The sequence below is a fragment of the Trichoplusia ni genome, chromosome 26, assembly GCF_003590095.1.
Source record: "Trichoplusia ni isolate ovarian cell line Hi5 chromosome 26, tn1, whole genome shotgun sequence".
Classification (NCBI taxonomy): domain Eukaryota; kingdom Metazoa; phylum Arthropoda; class Insecta; order Lepidoptera; family Noctuidae; genus Trichoplusia; species Trichoplusia ni.
In genome coordinates, this window is record NC_039503.1 from 544,219 (window position 1) to 564,566 (window position 20,348).

Consider the following 20,348-nt stretch of genomic DNA (forward strand, 5'->3'; position numbering starts at 1 on the left):
CTGAAATTAGCGCGTTCAAACAAACAAACAAACTCTTCAGCTTTATATATTAGTATAGAAGATTATAGGTATTGCATACTGTTATTGGTGATTTTTGAATCTACGAACATATTAACATACTCGATTTTGTAGGTCCGAACCCAATGCAATTCCAAAATGACGTTTAAAAAGTTGCAGGTTTTTTTTTATTATTCTAAGATACTATTAACGCTTACCACGCAGGCTGGTTCCATGCGGCCCAGAATATAAATTCGTGGAAGGATATGGGGCAGGCCTTTGCCCAGCAGAAGAACACAGTAGGCTAGGGAAGAAAAAGATACTATTGTCACACAGTCAATGAAACTTCGTGCGGAAACCTGGAGTCGGCAATTTGCAGTGAGCTTGCCTGGTGATTAATACTCAAACCTTCTTTACATTGAAATAGACGTATGACCAACAGCGGTTCGTTTACTGCCAGGTTTTATTTAACTCCAGATATTGTAGTTGTAGTTCGCAGTTCGTTTTTTATTGCAGTTCTGATAAATACGCGTGCACGCATCTTTTAAGTCTAAACCTTCCTCACAAAGATTAATATAAATAAGTACGGGTATTCTCCTAAGCATTTTAACAGCTCAATCTACATCTAACAGTACAATTGATAATAGTGATCGTCCAATCATTGATGTACAAAATCTTAGAACTGGACAAAACAGGCTGGTTACTATTAACACTTACCAAGCAGGCTGGTTCCATGCGGCCCAGAACAGAAGGATTTGGGGGATTTGGGGCAGGCCTGAGCCCAGCACTGAGAAATTAGGTTACATAAAATTGTATTGTGTGTGATTCCAAGGTGGGATATAAATTGATTTCACTTAGTTTTAGTCGGGAGACCCAGGGGTTCAGTGACCAGTTTTGTTGGTACAAGGTCACGGGTACGATCCTAGAACTTCAGTGTTACTCTATGGTTATTCTAAGTCTTGGCTTTGTATCTGAAAGAAATCACTTCGATTTGGTGATGTAAATTAGCTTTGATTCATATATAGATCCTATTAAAAAACAAATTAAAAAGTTTTTAGACATTAAAAATATCAATCTTTATCTTTCTGTCTTTCGGAAGATATAATTGAACAACTAAAACTATCTTGTGTTAATCCAGTTTCTAAACTATCTGTGTAACAATGTTCGTAGAAATCCGTTCAGCAGTTTCATCCATACTTACAAACTTTCGCGTTTATAATATTATTAGGTTTGAATATTACATTACTCTACTATATTCAATTTATAAAACTGTTGATTAAACATAAAAATACAACTTACTACGTGAAATTATTACTCGAAGTTGTAGTACGTTAAATATTGTGTTACGAAATTGAAACTATGTGCTGACTTTCACAATCGATTCTTCATTCATTGAATACTTAGTAATGAGTCGCTGAATAAGATATGTTCTAATTAAATGTAGGTATTAATTTGATCTAGAAAAAACCGAGTATCAGCTTTATAGGAAACTAGCTGTTGCCCGCGACTTCGTCCCCGTGGGTAGAAGATATAAGATATGATATATACCTGCCCTGTTTTTTCACATTTTCCATTGTATCTTCGCTCCTATTAGTCGCAGCGTGATGGTTTTTATCCTAAAGCCTTCCTCGATGAATGGTCTATTCAAGACAAAAATATTTTTTCAATTTGGACCAGTAGTTCCTGAGATTAGTGCGTTCAAACAAACAAACTCTTCAGCTTTATATATTAGTATAGATATAGATATGTATTTCTTATTAATTTAATGGTGGTCAGGGTTTCGATGAGGAGTTAAATGTATCCAATTAATGTTTAATATTAAGTATAGTTTCTGTGTAAGCTGTTAGTAGTATATATAAATGAAAAAAATAAAAATAAAAATGCCCAAATATTGTTATAAATGCCCAAATATTGTTATAAATAATGAAGTACTAGAGACTGTAGAGTCAACGGTTTTTCTCGGCGTTACAGTTGATGCAAAATTAAAATGGACGGCGCATATTGCATACCTAGCAAATAAACTCAGCTCTGCGGCTTATGCGGTTAGAAAAGTTAGGCAGATTACTGACGTGGACACAGCTCGTCTTGTTTATTTTAGCTATTTCCACAGCGTTATGTCCTATGGCATACTTTTGTGGGGTAGGGCAGCAGATATCGAATCGATATTCGTCTTACAAAAGCGAGCTGTCAGATCCATTTACCAACTAGGCTCTAGAGTTTCTCTTAGGGAGCGGTTTAAAGAGATAGGCATTTTAACGGTAGCATCCCAATTTATTTTAGATAATATACTACTGATACGAAAGAACCTTCACTTATACTCCAAAAATAGTGATATTCATAGTATAAATACACGGAATAAACATAAGTTAATTGGTACATCGCACCGTTTACACAGGGTACACAATTCATTTGTGGGACTTGGTGTTCGCCTCTACAATAAACTGCCTCTCACTTTATTGGAATTGCCTTTTAACTCATTTAAAACAACGGTTAAAGATAAACTGTGCAAGAAGGCTTACTATACAATCAATGATTATTTAAATGATAAAAATAGTTGGTCGCCGTGATTTGCACAGGACGGTTTAGTGTGGATTAATGTTTGACGTGTATTTGTGTAATTTGATAGACATACTCTATGTGTGTAACATTGTGTTGCCTATTTTGTTTTATTTTTAGTATAATTATACGCATGCACGTATATATTATTTATTATAAATTTTGACATGTATAATTTATTAATTATAAAATTGAATGACGTAGCAATTTATGCCGCCTCCGTGTTTAGGGCTATGCCAGGTAAATCAACGTTTGGGGTATTTCTTTCAGTCTTATTTTATTTTATTAGCCGGCAGCAGATACGTCATGCTCCCTAAGTCGTCACTGCCTGCGGTGGCGTCTTGGGTCGGGTCACCTCCTTCCCTCTAATATGGCGAGGGAGGTGATGGCTGACCCTTGCGTCATACTCGTGAACGGGTGCTGCTTGCGGTGGCTGGTCGGTCTGCTGACCTTGGCCTTAGTACTTAAAGTTTAATTTCGTATAGGTTTATATACAGCGACCTCAAACTTTTGTTTGTTTGGCATGGCACCTGCACACTTATTTTTGTTATTGTTCTGTACAATTATAATATTTTTTGTAAACGGAATGACAGCGTGCTGCTGGGGAGTTTGTTGCGCCGTTTCTTCTCTCACAGCAAAAGCACTTAGGAAGCGGTGATGGGTGGGCGAAACTGGGTGCTGTCCAATGTAAATGACCTTCAAAAAGTGCTACTTAGTAGCCTAATTTGAATAAATGAATTTTGATTTTGATTTTGATTTTGAACTAGCTGTTTCCCGCAGGCCCGCCCGCTACGAATCGAAAATGATCCATTGCTTATATAAAATCGGGATATCAACTATCCTATAAGTAATTATTGGTTATAAAATATCTCTGAACCAAGTTTCGTCTAAATCCGTTCAGTGGTATTTGCGTGAAAGAGTTTAAAAAAGTTTAAAAAAAGTTTAAAAGTTTTTATTGACATAAAAATACAGTTCAGCATAAATGTAACCCTGACGCCTGTGCTAGGCTTAAAGCCTGTGTTACAGGAGCCAGTGTCTTCGCCCGCTTAGGTTATTATATTTATATCTTAATACTAACTTAATGTTAAAACTGAATTTATATAAAACTTATTATTGTTTAAACTATATTAATGAGATCATGTTTTGCGCGTGTATGTGTGTGTGTGTGTGTGTGTGTGTGTGTGTGTGTGTGTGTGTGTGTGCGCGCGTGTGTGTGTGCGTGTGCGTGTGCTTGGTGATATCAAATTAGTCTTTGTAGTACATTTTCAGTTTGCAGGTAATCAAGTGATTGTAGCCATTCCATTAATTTCTTTTTTGTTTCTGACATTTTCAGAGAATTTATTACCAGGGTTTTGTTTATTTTATTATATATGTATTTTGATAAGCAATAGTGTTGTCTACTAGCGGAAGCAGTGTTACATTTAATAGGTTTGCATGCGTTTGGTATTGTCCGTTGTTGTATTTGGTTTACTGGTGTTATTTTATGTTGTCTTAGTGAGATATTTAGCAGAAATAGTTGCCTAACAGTAAGGATTTCACAGTTTTCATAAAGCGTGACTGTCGGATATCTGTAGTTTTTAAATGTCATGACTTTAAGAAGTGATCTCTGAGCTCTTTCAAGTTGTATCAAAATAGATTTACAAGCGCCTCCCCACACCGTAATACAATAACTTAAAATTGATTGGGCTAGAGAAATATAAATCGTGCGAAGAAGCTTAAACTCAGCTACATGTCGAAGTTTCTTAAATGCCCATATAAGTTTTCTAACACGCGACGTGGTAAGATCTATCTGTGGTCGCCAGGTCAATCGTTCGTCCACAATCACACCTAAGTATCTTAAATATGGTTTGTTAGTAAGTGAGGGGCATGTGCATTGAGAGGCGGTGCTACATGGATGAATTTTGAGGTTTATATCTGGAGGTTTAGTTTTAGAGAAGGTAAATTGTATATAAGAAGTTTTTTCAATGTTAAGAGTGAGCAGGTTATTTTCAAGCCAGTGCGCTATTTTATTTAGTTCCATTTCAGTCGTATGTTTTACTTCGTCCCATGTCTTTCCGTGAAATACGAGTGCAGTGTCGTCTGCATAACTGAAAATTCTACCTTTGTAAAGCTTTTTACTGCACAGATCATTAACATAAATCAAGAAGAGAGTCGGTGATAATGCGCTCCCTTGTGGTACACCGAAAGATACTCCACTTTCTTGACTAATTATACCGTCAATCCTTACCCGTTGCCTTCTGTTAGATAAAAAGTTTGTAAATATGCTGAGAGCCTTATCCCGTATCCCCACGTGTTCTAATTTTTCTATAAGTGTAGCAACACAGACTGTATCGAAGGCTTTTGCTAGATCAAGAAAAACACCTAAGCATTTTTCTTTTGCATCAACTTTCTCTGTTATGTAGTCAACCAGATGATTCACTGCGTCTTCAGTGCTTTTCCCTGTTCTAAAGCCAAATTGTGATTCGGATAGAGTTTGATTACGTTCTAAGAATTGTACTAACCGCCTATTTAGTATTTTTTCTAGCATTTTTGAGAGTGTTGGTAAAATCGATATAGGTCTATAGTTTTTCATGTCTTCTTGATTTCCACCCTTATGAACCGGTGTTATAAGTGATTTTTTAAAAACGTCGGGGAAGATACCCTGCTCGAAGCACTTCTCGTAAAGTTTTGTGATGTGGGGAATTAGAGTCTGTTTGCTCATTTTAATAAGTTTTCCTGAAATAGTATCCCATCCTGTAGCACTATCTATCTTCAATGCATTTAACAATGCAAGAGGAACAAACATCCATACATACATACATACCATGAATGTTTTAACTAGCTTCATAATAAATTTTATTGGAGGACTTTTTAAAGACACCATAATTCAGTAAAAAAACAAGATTTACACAAAACTTCTGTTGCTAAGCACCGATTACATGAGCAGAACAAAACTCGATAAATAACCGTATCGAGATAAAACAAACCAAATAATTTCAACTTTCACACCAAATCAGGCCTTTAGCCGCATTCCAGTTTTACATAAATCGATTTAACACCGATTACGATTCTCGGTATATCGATATTATATCGATATAATTGTTGTTCACGATTAAGAGTAATCGTTCTAAGCTACGCTAACGGTGGTTCTTTTTTTGAACGTTTAAAAAATTCCGATGTTTTTTTTAATAAAAGAATATCGTTTTCGAATGGTGTGTTATAGATGATTAACTATTTAATTTTCTTTTAGTTGTATCAATATAACTATATTTCCAGCCTATGAATTTTGATTGAGCCGAAGAGGTTTAAATCCAGGTATCCTGTTACCGTTTGTCATGAGCGTCTTAGAATAATTCTTGGTTTTGTTTCTAAAAAGACGACTTGAATCAAGGATTAAAGGTGTTGAAATACAGACTTGCACGAATCACCCAGACTCAGGACAAACATTTATGGATCACATAAAAACTTGTCCTACGCGTTTATCGAACCCTTGCCACGGCGCACGAAACTTAACCATATTGGTATTTTACTGCCCTACAAATACAGACGAATTGAAAACCTCCTTTTTAAAACCGATAGAAAAACATCAATCATTTTAAGCCCTGTATCCCGGACCCATCTGTAATACGAACGAAATTGCTTTTGCATGAAATGACTTCATAAAAACACCCACTTAAGAAAAAGATAGTTTATGACACACGCACCTATTTTCAAATCTAGTTTTCCATATAAACAAATTAGTAGATGTACGCATCAGAAATGAATAAGGCTGGGTTCAGACGACACGACGATAAATAACGTTATGGTGACTATAACAAAGCAATAGTCCAACAGGAACCTCTCAGAGTAAACAGTCTCGGAGAAGGTTGAGTTGAGCAAGGGGTGTTTTGAAAGTCTGATGCAGTAGAACTGGGCTCTTTGGAAGCCTACAACCACCTATTGAAGCAAAATATTAATGCTTCACTCCTAATGATAGCATAATGTCATATGTATTAATATGGTCTAGTATACACCGTCATTTTTTAGTCGTCTTACAAAAGCAGCCCGGTTCATGCATCCAATGACTGGAACTCGTTCATGATAAAAAAATAGGTATTTATGAGATTTGAATAAATTTAAAATGCAATTTTTAATCAATATTATGATGCAATTCGTAGTTTTTTAGAAACACAGCTCTGTTGCGAGCGCGGTCCGAGCCTTGTAACAATGGTTAATTTTTCTTCGTTCTTATTATCTCAGTTGATGATAAAAAAATAATAATCGCGCCTAGGGGTATTTTACGTCGGATACGTACATGAACTGGGCTACTTTTGTAAGACGACTAATAAATCACCGTATATACGTAATAGCTGTATCATTTTTGCCATAATCTTATAAATATATCACAGTCTGAACTCCCCATAATGTATATCTATGACGCAGTGTAACAGTTAACCAAATAGTTGGTGTCACTACGTTTTATAAATTCCGATCACGGATTGATGCGTCACACGGAAATGGTACAATGGTACGTTTTGTAGACCGGGATGGCCGTGGGAATAGTGTGGTTATTACACTGCTAATACTTATATGTATAGATTTATTGAGCATTTTTTTGGAGAACATAGAAAATATTGTGATAGGACACACGTAGACTTTGACAAATATTACTGCTACAAAGGCCATCTAGAATGTTATTTCTTTTTTAATAATGGTTCATCTTATTTTAAAACATGTAACTTTTTTTTATGTCTGCTCATGAGGCTCGTTCGACTCTCGACCATGTCGCCGCGTCAGCTCATGTTTAAGGACTTTGATTAGGTTGAAAATTAGTCGGGCTATAAATACGCGTGAGTAAACTATTATTCAAAATCAAAAGTTAAAATATACTAAGAAGCACTTTTTGTAGGTCAGTTCAGTCAGTTTCGCCCACCCTTCACCGCTTAGTAAATGCTTTTGCTGTGAGAGAAGAAACGGCGCAAAAAAACTCCCCAGCAGCCTCATCATCAGCCTAGCCATTTCCCAACTATGTTGGGGTCGGCTTGCTGCCCAGCAGCGTATATGCTCTATATTAAAGAAGAAAGTTATACAAGAGAGACTTATTTTTGCTTGTCTTAACAAGAAATAATGTTTAAAATACTACTTCAAATTGTATTTACTTCAATTTCATTTATATAAAACTGTAAATTGCATACCAATACAAAAACACAATCACGTGATAACATCACACCACGCTTGACACATATTCATTTTATTACACAATTTAATTCGCGGTAATGTCATACGGATACCTTTGTGTCGGGCCACTAAATACGCGGGTCATATCATTGCTTTTATTTAACCTATTCATTGGCAACAGAAAAGTATTTATTAAAAATTAGTTTTAAAATTAGAATTTATTAATTTCTAGCCTAGGCTTGAACGGTGAATGTCCGGTATACTGAGAATGAAAGGGAAAGACTTAATTAAAAAAAAATAGCAGGGATAGGATGAATACAAATTGCACATGATAGACGAAAATGGTTTAGCAAAAAGAGGCAGATAGGCTTCTTTCCATTCAGCAGTGGGTTATATTTAAGGCAGATAATGAGGAAGGTGATGGTTTCTAACTTAAAATTAACCACTACTTTGCAAAGACCACCTATATGACTTGGTAAGAAAAACTTTAATTGTGACTTTTTTAACCGACTTCAGCGTGAATTATTTTAAACCTTGTGTCGCAGGGACATTTAAGTCACATGCTTAAAGACAACACGGGATCGAACTCGCGACTCGTCGCGCTCTGTGCTTTAGGCATGGTGACCTCAACCACTCGGCCATTATATAGTAGTTTTACTAAACTACTATATCATTCTTACCATTTTAATATCACAGTCTATATTGCAACATTATTTCCCGTCATAATCGTAGACTTTATGGCCCCACAGTTGGTCACCGGATGGGGAAGAAATATCAATGTCTGCACACCGGTAAACAGTCGCTATTATAATAATTGTGAGTTGTATTGTACTGTTATACCTGTCTTGAGCTATTTCCTTATTTAACTACATTGTATATGCCACGGAAAAAATGCTTGGAATGTCACTTCTTGGTTAGAATGTAGGAAAATCTCAAAGAGACTGCCGATCGGCCAGCGTTATAGTCCGAAGGGGTTAGTAAGACTTAATATTTCTTTTGTGAAAGAGAGATGCCACTCTACACTATGTAGTGTGCTGTCATGCTTCCACAATTATGGACCACGCCACCAGGGTGTGTTTGATCACCAAAGATGTTTTTTTTATTATTAAGTTGATTCATTTTGCGGTCGTTCTAAAATCAATCCAAAGTCAATTTATATTTGTTAACTCGCCACGCTGTCATCGTACTTCTGCTAATGACGTGTATGTAGGAAGCGTTGTAGTAAAGAGACAGATGACTATACTGTGTCACTGTGCTATGCCTGTTAGGTCTCCACTATACAGCTTGTGACAATATTTATACTACCAATATCATAAACGCAAAAGTTTGTATGTATGGATGTTTGTTCCTTTTTCACGCAAAAACTATTGAACAGATTTAGACGAAACTTGGTGTACAAATAGTTTATAACCAGAATCAACACATAGCATAGTTTTTATCCTTATATTATGTTCCCGTACCCGTTATCATCTGTAAAAGTAAAATACAACTTACTGTAAAGTAACAGTTTTCAAAATCGCAATACATACCTATTATAAAAAAAGAGGTCGTTGCAACTTTAGCCAGAATCATCCTGTCTGTGTGTTTGTCTGTGGCATCATAGTTCTCAAACTATTGACAGATTTTAAATGTATTATCTCCTCGCCTCTAAATGCTAAACAAAAAAACTAAGTTTTCAATTTTGAAAATCTCTACGCAATTTGCCACTTTACATTCATACTACTTACTAATCTTTGACATAATTTATATTATCGCATCACACTGGTTCGCCAACCTACCCCACACGAATCACCAGCAACCCGGTGACATGACCTGTCGTGATAGCAACCGGTTGCCATCGGTTATCACCGACACTAATGGTTGCGTTAACCACGGCATACGGCATTGCGATATAATTCGATCATTCACGGTCTGTCTCTATGCGGAATCAACCAATCCAAATCCTTTATCGTGTGACCTAGATTTTGCCTAGATTCCTAGGAAGTAGGGGTCGGATCATTCTAGGACATACACGTGTAAAGAAATATACAATGTAGGATACTCATAAGAAATACGAAACGTATTTTCCGGAATAGAATTTTGAACGTAGAAGGAAATATGTTAGAAAACCAAGATTTGAAACACAAAATCTAAAAGTGTGCTTATGTGATGTTCTTTTCTCTTTCAAATCAATGAAACATGGTGTTTTTTGTAGAGCTGGCTTATAGGCTGGTATTTTTCAAAGTTCTATATTTGTAAAGAACGCCGTTAACAAATCCAATCAAAAGAAATTCATTCAAATTAGGTTACCAAGTACCACTTTGAAGGTCAAATTATATTGGACAGCACCCAGTTTTGCCCACCCTTCACGGCTTGCTAAGTGCTTTTACTGAGAGAGTAGAACCGGCGCAACAAACTCCCTAGAAGCACACTATCTTTACGTTTACAATCATTGACTTCCAAATCTAGACGCCACTTAATTTAGAAATGTCATCATAAGTAATAAGTTAAAAATCGTCTTACTTATCTCTATATATATGTTTTTTTACGTTTTCTAGACATCCATAATCCCTGAGGAGAATCATGATGACACAGTTTATCTAGTTTTGTACTCAGACCCAGACACGGAAGGATTAATATCTCCCCGTTATCACTTTGTTATCTTACGACGATATCTCGGTAGGCGGGTGTATTACAAGTGTAGGTTTCAAGCCAAGTTCAATCTCAAGTCTTTTGTCTGGAATTTTGAGAAAAAAGTCCAAGTTTATGCATTCGACAATAGGTTCTAAAATGTTAGTATCTAGTTTTGTCGCCAACAACTTCAATTTTGTATCAATATTTTGCTTCATTTTGACCCCTATTGATTGAAGACAAGTCTGAAGGCAATAGAAAGCAGCTAGACGTTCTTATTAGGGCAACTGTTACTTATCTACAAGCTCCAATGTGCCATGGCCACGTATCGGACAAACGCTAAATACGTTTCATAGCGGTTTAGGTTCATTCAGTAAGAGTCTGACACTACCAGCTAGTTTCCCCAGGAAGTGGAAGTCCATGAGGATTCGGATCCCTTTTTATTTGTTAAGGCGGGGGAATCCTCATGGATACCCACTCCCTCTGGTGCGGAGATAGGTAGTGTCAGACTCTTCCTGACTAAACCTGAACCGCTGTGCTACGTCATCCGCGCTTTTGTGTCGGTGTATGGCAATGCGTTGCAATCCTTCATACACCGTGGATTCGGGTCCTGCCATACCTAAAGAACCCTTAACCGGTGGGAATCCAAAAAGTATGGAAGGAGTTTTCCTTCTTTATATTTACTCTCTTTCTCTATACTTTTTGGATAGGAAAATTCAAAAAATCAAAATTCAAAATGTTTATTTGCATGTTAAGGTTCACAGCAGTTGTTAAATATAATATGTAATTGAAGTTCAGCTTAACGGCCTTTTTCAGGCGTTGCAAAAATGTGGGAGCTCATATTCTACTTACTATAAAATGACTGTTTATTACTTAAATTCTAGACATAAACTTATAATCGAGACAAGAATAAAACAAGTCACAGCAGATTTGTGTTGTTTAACACTATATTATATTTCTATATTACTTTTTTGTTGGTAATTGCTGATGTTATTTTATGAAGTGGTAAAACCCTGAAGTGGAAATGAAAATAAATGTTCTATTTCAAGTCATATCTTTGTCTATCTATCACGATTCAAACTTAACAAAGCTTAACCTTTGCACAGCATTAGATATTGGTCGCTTAGCTTGTTTACATGATGGACATGAATTATTAGTTAATCCACTATTAAATACCCATATTTATATCGCCTTGATAGGAGTTTTGGGTTTTTCTGCAAATAAAGTCTACGTAAGATCGACATTAAAAATGTGGTTGAATCTATACTAATATATAAAGCTGAAGAGTTTGTTTGAACGCGCTAATCTCAAGAACTACTGATCCAAATTGAAAAAATATTTTTGTTTTGAATAGACCATTCATCGAGGAAGGCTATAAACTAGCGAAGATACAATGGAAAATGTGAAAAAAAACAGGGCAGGTATAAATCATAACTTATATCTTCTACCCACGGGGACGAAGTCGCGGGCAACAGCTAGTCATCTATATGACGATACATACTTAAAAATACTGACACATTTTGCCTTTATCTGAACTATAAAAATTAAAAAGATAAACTCCTTTGAGGTTTAGGAGAGGGGCTTGTGACGTAGTGACTGCAAATTTTTGTTTGTGTATATTCTGTACACTGTAATTTGGGCAAATTCACGCTGAAAAAAACATTGTCATCATCCCTTTTACTGGTTTTGTAAAGTAATATATAAAGTTTTCTACTGTGAAGCTCTTGGGCACACCTATATCTATAACTATAGGTATTTCCCAAAATTCAGGGTCTAGTTCAATCCCAACCGAAGTCCTTAATCACGACCCCTCGCTGCCGCCAAAATAAACCGTTATCAAATAACTATGAATCCATCTCGTAAAAGTATTGAATAAAATGGTATTCATTCACTTTTTCTCTACAATCTCATTCTCAATCAGACGACAATAATGTGTTTTAAACGTCTTCAAAAAAGTGGAGACTATCAATTCATCTGTAAGTATTTTTTCCTTTTATGTCTTACATTACCTCTGAACTTTGGACTGGATAAACCGATTATATTAATGCTTTTTCCATACAACATGAAACATCATCATTGGCCTAGCCTTTTCCCAACTATGTTAGGGTCGGCTTCCAGTCTAACCGGTTTCAACCAAGCACCAATGTTTTACAAGGAGCGACTGCCTATCTGACCTCCTCAACCCAGTTACCTGGGCAACACGATACCCCTTGGTTAGACTGGTTGTCAGACTTTTTCAAACTCATCCCAATCATACAACATGAAACAGCTGTCATTAAAATTTGCTCCCATAAAACTTTCATCAAGTTTGTCTGAGTAGTTTTTATTTGTATTCGTTTATATGTTTTGTTGTATTTATCTTCATCTGATCTTCCAATTAAAAGATTAGAGACATGCAAACATTTACCTAATTAATAATTACTTAGTGTCTATTGAATCATACTACATCTGGCACCTGTAGCGTGTACTAATCGTGATCGTCACAATAGATTATTAATGTTTTATAATTATCATATTTAATCTTTACGCTATCAGTTTATTAGCATTGTAAAGGTATAAACATTCGCTGCGTATATCCTTAGAAAATTATTATCAATTAATTAAATATCTGTGGTAGAAAATGTAGATAATTAAAACAAGAACGGTTTTAATTTGGGTGGATCGAGAAGTTGAGGTATCCACGCGAAACCCTAAAACAGCGTAGACGAAATTTGTTGATCTGTTTGGAAAAGTCTCTACTAGGATAATTTGACCCAAAGGTTGACTGTTAGATAATTCCTTGCGTCATTAAGTCGGCCTAATGTATTACAATTGCACATGAAAGTTTTATATCAATAAAACCCAATTGTTAAGTCTTTATTTACCTCTGTACCAAGAGATCTTGGTACAAGGCTGCAGTTCTATCAGTCTAACGCTTCTCAACAACGATGAATATTCCTTAAAGAACGTGGTACAGGAAAGAAATTCAGCATGCTATCTGTAACACACCCACATTTGGTAAGATAGTATTCATACGTACATTACTATGGATCTTATCGCCATGTGACAGTCATTCGATTGCCGTTTATCACACAAAAAGAATTAAACATTGGTGTCGCGATTATGACAGATATTAAGAACATGTACGGTCACGTTTCATCATCATTCCCTTTTTTTTTCTTTTTTTTTTGTAAGGCGGGGGAATCCTCATGGACACCCACCCCCTCGGGGGAGGAAATGGGTAGTGTCAGACTTTTACTGACTAAACCTGTACCGCCGTGCTACGTCATCCGCGTTTTTGTGTCGGTGTATGGCAATGCGTTGCAATCCTTCATACGTCATCATCATTCCCCTGCTCTTATCCCTATTTTTCCCTGACGTCATCGCACAAGAAACATTATTTGCAGCTATATCGTCTTTTACACAATTCATCCATCGTTTGATTGGTCGTTCTCTTCCCCTGTATCCATACACACCCATACTCAACACCTTCCTTAGCAAATGATTCTCATTTTTCCGCATAACAAGTTCATACAATGACAGCCGGTTGCCACGACGTAATTTTCATATTAATTAATGAAAACCAGTCAATCCCGTACCAGTCTTGGACACTAAGGGTACAAGGAAATTATTGACTGCACCAACGCAAGCTTCACCTTCGTTTTGTAAAGCATCTATGTGCATTTATCGTCTTTGAAAATTTCTATTGACCAGCCATTTCGGTTCATGAGCCTGGTGAAGACGGACAGACGGATAGATAGCGGAACCACACTAACAGGGTTTCTTTTTCATTTTGATACGTAACCCTAGAAAGGTCAACTTCTGTATTCTGGTTCATTTCTGTGATCCATGAATGCTTGTCATAAGTCTACCTTTGTACATGTGACTTGAATGTTTGTGAGACCATCGTGAAAAAAAAGATTGATATTTTTTTTATTATGCCTGCCTACCGAATTATGTGCCCCCTGCTGCCATCATGCTACGTATACCTACTACGTTGTTGAAGAGTGGCCGATACTGAACGCTTTTAATTTTGTGATGTTCAAAATACATTCATAATGTACATACCATTATAACTTAATTTAATTTTGACTTTATTTAATTCGATACCACTAACATAAGCTATGCCTATGTACTATGTGTTCTATCTTTCTTCTTTTGTGTACTCTGTGTGTGTATCTGTGTACATGAACTATTAAATAAATAAATAAATAAATAAGCTTCTGCCTACCCACTTAAACATCACAACGGCATCACAAAACATGAGCTACAGTCAATTTTGACGCACGTCTGTCAGTATGTATGTCGAGGCCGCAACAAACGTCACCGGTGACGTATATAAATTGAATTGTTGATAATTGAATGAGAACATGTATAAATTGACGATAGAATATCAATAGCTAAAGTTTATCGACGTTTACCACTTAACGAAAGGCCCAGGAAATGGTTAACAGCTATTTGGTTGTGAGGGATTGCGTTTTGCAATTAGAAACACATAAAATAATGGAAAAAATAAACCTCAGGCAATACTTGAACCTACGACATAAGTCAGCACAAAAGTTGATTTAAAAACTAAGCTATTGGGTTAATTATTATATTGGCCATGAATTCAAATGTGTTTCTACTTAAGTATAGAACAGAAACATCATATAAACAACTAGCTGTTGCCCGCGACTTCGTCCACGTGGTTAGAATTTTCCCCATTTTCCATTGTATCTTCGCTCCTATTAGTCGCAGCGTGATGTTATATAGCCTATAGCCTTCCTCGATAAATGGTCTATTCAACACAAAAAGAATTTTTCAAATCGAACCAGTGGTTCCCGAGATTAGCGCGTTCAAACAAACAAACAAACAAACAAACTCTTCAGCTTTATATATTAGTATAGATAAGCATTTAACTCTACTCGATATATGGTACTTACATTGCAAATACTTCTAAAACTTGATAAGATATAAGTTCTACATCCCTATTTAAGACCACCATAGTACGTGGACGGCCTCGAATGAGATGGCGCGACGAACTGGATGCGTACCACAAACAGTGGATGGCAAAAGCAATAGACCGGACAGAGTGGAAGAATCTAAGGGAGGCCTTTGCCCTGCAGTGGGAAAGTAACGGCTGAAAAAAAAAAATGGCCCGAAGATGGGTGACCATGTTTTTCATAACGAGTTGCCCAGGTAACTGGTTTAAGGAGGTCAGATAGGCAGACGCTCCTTGTAAAACACTGGTAGTTAGCTGAATCCGTTTAGACTGGAAGCCGTCGCAAAATAAGTGGGAAAAGGCTGCCGATGATGATTATTGACCCATCCGACTGTCAACTTACACTGACACATTTAATATTTATCCCACTTTCAAACAATCAAACCTAACACAAGTATATCACATCTTCATTAAGGTTTCTTATGCCTACTATAGCTACAAATAGATTTTGTTCTACCTACATATATTATGGTACTCAGTATATGAGTCCTCTCAGCTGATTCGCGTGCAGATTGCATAGCGTCCACCCAGTTGCTAGGCAGGCTGCACAGGCCGGTTACAAATGATCGGCTGTTATAAAATGGTAATTTCTTGTATTTTTCTTTCTTGGTTTGTATTGATATGATCACTTTTGCACTTTTGTGAGGTGTATTCATAATTATTTACGAATGAATAACAGTTTATCGGAAAAGCCAAACAAATAATCTTGGCTTGCTTAAATTTGGTTTCAGTATATTTTTTGTGTGGATTTTACATCTTCTGTTTTTGATTGTGAATCGTCTGAAGCTTATAAAACTACCTATTGATCTATTTTTAATATGCATTTTAGCATATAAGAGTGGATCGCTGTAGGATGCGCTATGATTTTTATACTATTCGCTGTCTATGAATGAAATATTCTATTTTTTTTAAGCATAAAAAAAATGCTCTTTCAAATTATTCTAAATGGGCCAAACGTAAATCATTGTTGGTAATCGTTTTTCCTATTAAAAATAAAATGTACTAACTATTTATATGCTCCTTCCTCTAATGTTTCATCTAATCTTTGGGCACGCGAAAGACTTTGACATACAGACACAATAAACAAGTTTTAGAAAAATATAAAGTGTTGTCATATTATGTACAATTGTACATACATTATTTGGCCCAAAACAAATGTTATAATTAGCATGAAATAAAATAAAGCTCATAATAGCTCATCTGCTTATATTCACTAAGATTAATATAATGTGTCGATAATAATTTTAGAATTATCAGCAAAAAGAATTATCTACTTTCCTGTTGACCTGTTGGTATAGTGGTTAGTAGCCTTTACTGCTTCACCAGACATCTTGGGTTCCATTACCATTTGTTCTATGGCTGGGTGTCATTGGTTTGACCTAGACAGGAATCAAACCCGCGACCTGTGGTATAGCAGTCAGGACCACTAACCACTAAAATGCCAAAGATATCTTCAACATATCTTAGTTTTCGTTCTTTTAAACCGCTGGCATGTACTGAAGCAATTTACTCACATTAATATTAGCATTTCCTTATCAGGAATGTTATCAATGGTTATCTCAATTTGTGGATAAATATATGTTCAGTTGTAACAATGACTGTGCCGATATGTAAATCTTAAAAGGCTTTAATCTTCTGCGCCGTAGTTTTGAAGGCCAGACTGATTTTACTGTTACGTAATTCACTAGGTAAATTTGTTTTAATCGTGATGAAGAGGTATCGATATTTTTATTAATATAGAAAATAAAATTACAACTCAGTGCATGGTTGTGTCCACAAGCACCGCCCCTTTTGGCCTTTGATGTTCAGGAAGATTTTTTTTTTACTCTTCCCCATGGCCTGGTCCATGGTCACATGTATATTTGGGGCCAGAAAAGAGAACTGGGTCTACTCACTTGCTCACTAACATTTTTCCATTTTTTGTCTAATATTTTAGGATTCCTCGTTCCAAATTACACTATTACTGCTGCTACTTTATTTTTATAAGAAAAAGAAACTGAGATGCCGTTTTTTTTTATTAGTAAAGTTTAACGAAACTGTGCTTTCTTACTCCATTTAATCGCTTAACCTTTTCTGAGGTCGCGCAAGAAGTTTTTCTCCAAAGAGTTTAATCAAATCGCAGTGTTGCAGCCAGCCTAAACGAGCTCCAAAGTCCGCATGTTGATTGCACTCGCCACTCAGATCGATCGCAGTCGCCAAGCCGTCTAAAATGCGAGTACAATTGACTCATGACATTACAAGGGCCTTCATTGCTTGCCTGCGGTCTGTGTGACGACCGTCTGACGAAACTTTCAATGATATTGCATGTGATTTGGGTAGACAGAAGTATTTGAGGTTTTGATTTTGTTAGGGTTTACAATCCCTTATGGTAAAAGCAGGATCCCATTACTAAGACTATCACAAACTTTTTCTAATTCGTGAAACTTTCACAGATGGTGTATTCTTGTTGCTGCTGTTAAAACCAATGAAAATAAAGAGTGAGGTTAAACAACGGCTGTTATGGCCATAAATTTGATGGGTGACCAAAATCTTAAATGACCCACTGCTATCAATACTCTTCCCTTTGCTTATGCCATTTCCGGTATATTTTTATTTATTTATTTATTTATTTATTTATTTATTTATTTATTTAATAATCACACTAATCTACCATTACAGGTTACTTAACCTAATGCGGTAGCTAGGACTAAACAAATATTATTATATTTTATATCGTGTGCCCATCGTATCCTTATTTTACTGGTAGTATGACAAAGCGAAAACAGATGAAAAGGAGTAAGCATGACATTAGATAGTGAATGGACTTTGTACTTCAACGGTCTCATAACGAAAACAGTATTTGAACAAGTTCTGAACTAAATATTTACTGAAAAAAAAATGTAGTTCAAAATGTGATGATTTCCAGATCCAGATAAATTATTCTTGCATCTTAAATTTGTTTTTTAGCTAGAACTTGAGTATTATTTTTGTCGTTCTCCACAAATAATAATCCTATTTGAAACAGCTAAAAATATTGAAACTTCTCAATAAACGGGTCCCTAATAGTTAGTTGATGAAACGAATCTCCGTTCATTCATCTGTGCCAATTTCTAGCCGCTACCGAGAAACGGTTGAATTTAAAACACGTGACGCCTCATCGGTTTTGAACTCACAACCTTGCGTGCAACGCGTGACATATTCCATACATTGTCATACGTATGTGAATGGGTACCATACAACATGTATGATTGTATGATTTATGTTGGCTAGTTCCCATGTGAAAGAGGGATAGGGAAGCCACTTGAAGAATTCGTTTAAAGAAATAAATAGGAAAAATAGCTTATTTTTAGCTTGATTTTTTTGATTATTTCAATGGGAACAGAATTATTGCTACAGTTTTCGATGTTATAGTTCCTTCTACACTTAAACCAGATTTTTGGTGATTGCAGTTTTGCTTTTTTACAATAAATTTTTGATGGAAGCTTTCACCTATGGCCCGCGTGGATATGTTTAAAAGTAGTATTGTAACTTTTTAAAAGTCTAAGCTAGCAATTAATGTTCTAATTTTAAAGTATATGACCTATATTTTTTGCTCTAAATGCATCGCTCTCTAATTTCCTTCGTGCTTATAATTCTACTGCAGTTTTCAAGCTTCCTTTCCCAAAGGGCAAAAACGGAGCACTATACTGACGCTCCCCCGTTTGTTCTTTTTACGTCTGGTTATCATTCTGTTTGTCCTGCCATCACTAGGCTCTATCTCATTAATCACCAATTTTTCTCACGAAATGTTCTTTTTCTGTCTAAAATACAATTTTTATTCACGACAATTTTTTTGGGGCGTGAAAATTATTTTGAGGACAGGTATAGGACACAAAATTGGTCTCCTTACTTTTAATTTATCTTTAGCCTATTTGTACGGAACTCCACAGAATCGCGAGTTCAAGTTGCACGTGTCCGGATTCATTTCAGCAAAGTTCATGGATACATCACATATTTCAATATAGGTACATGAATCTATTCCATTTTTGTAAAACCCTGAAGTAAGTTACGAAATACATCACGTGGAGGTCCATGCATCACGCTGCTTGCCACATGGGTACGTAACAGTAATCCACATCAATTTATTCCTGAATAAATTGAATGCTATGAGCAAATTTTTTCAGTCGTAAAAAATGTACGTTTTATTCAAGTAACCATTTTAGAGATGAGAGACTATTTGAGCTTAGCTCATTTTAAAAATATAGAAGACGAAGAAATAATGCAATGAAAAAATTTCAACCTCAGACAGGATTCGAACCCGCGACTTAAAGCTACACGCGCCAGTGTGCAAGTCCTGTCTTAGTTATTAGCTAAAAATACAGAATACATGGTTTTTAACCAAAGATACGGACTGAAGAATAATTCATCATTTTCAAAATAATTGCAACTTCTACGTCATCATCATCGGTCACAAACGAAATCTTCTAAACCAGAAGATGTTTTTGAAATTTTCAGGCATTTCTGACACCTGAACATAGAACTAGCTGGAACTACATCGCAAATTTCGGCAACAAGATGTATACCCACGACCTATTCTCCTAGCAGATCACCACTTAAACTTGATGAATATGTACAAAATAATCATCATACGATGATATATGAGTAACAGCATGTTCTAAGGCCAGGCACATACACGTGGCGACCAATTCCACACAATTGATGCACGAACTACGTATAATGATCTGACAATTAATGTGAGGAGTGACGTCATAACGGATGGTAACTGATCAGTACTTCGATGTCGTTCGTTGCCTTTAGGTATTTTAAATTGGAGTATCATATTTCTTTGAATATTCAAGTTATGTGATAGTTGTGTGTGGGTATGTTACCTCCTTTGCCCAAACAGCTGAACCGATTTGGATGAAAAAGGAATCTTTGTAACAGATTTAGGATGTCTTGCTTTTGGAAATGAATCTTTAGAAGACATGATTACTAGAGCAGTTTTCTTTATATGGTAAAGTAGTAAGTCGTGAAAACCCAGGCTCATATAAGCGTGGAAGAATTTTGGGGAGGCTTTTAAGTTAGATTTGAAGAAAAAATGTTTCATATAAAAATGTGTTTAAATATCGAC

The 20,348-nt window shown here is 36.0% G+C and overlaps 1 protein-coding gene across 1 annotated transcript in view; it reads left to right on the plus strand.

The window, feature by feature from the left end:
* The window catches only part of LOC113505698 (neural/ectodermal development factor IMP-L2-like), a 72,677-nt gene that overhangs the window by 4,041 nt on the left and 48,288 nt on the right, over nucleotides 1–20,348 (plus strand). The gene's annotated exons all lie outside the window — the stretch shown is intronic.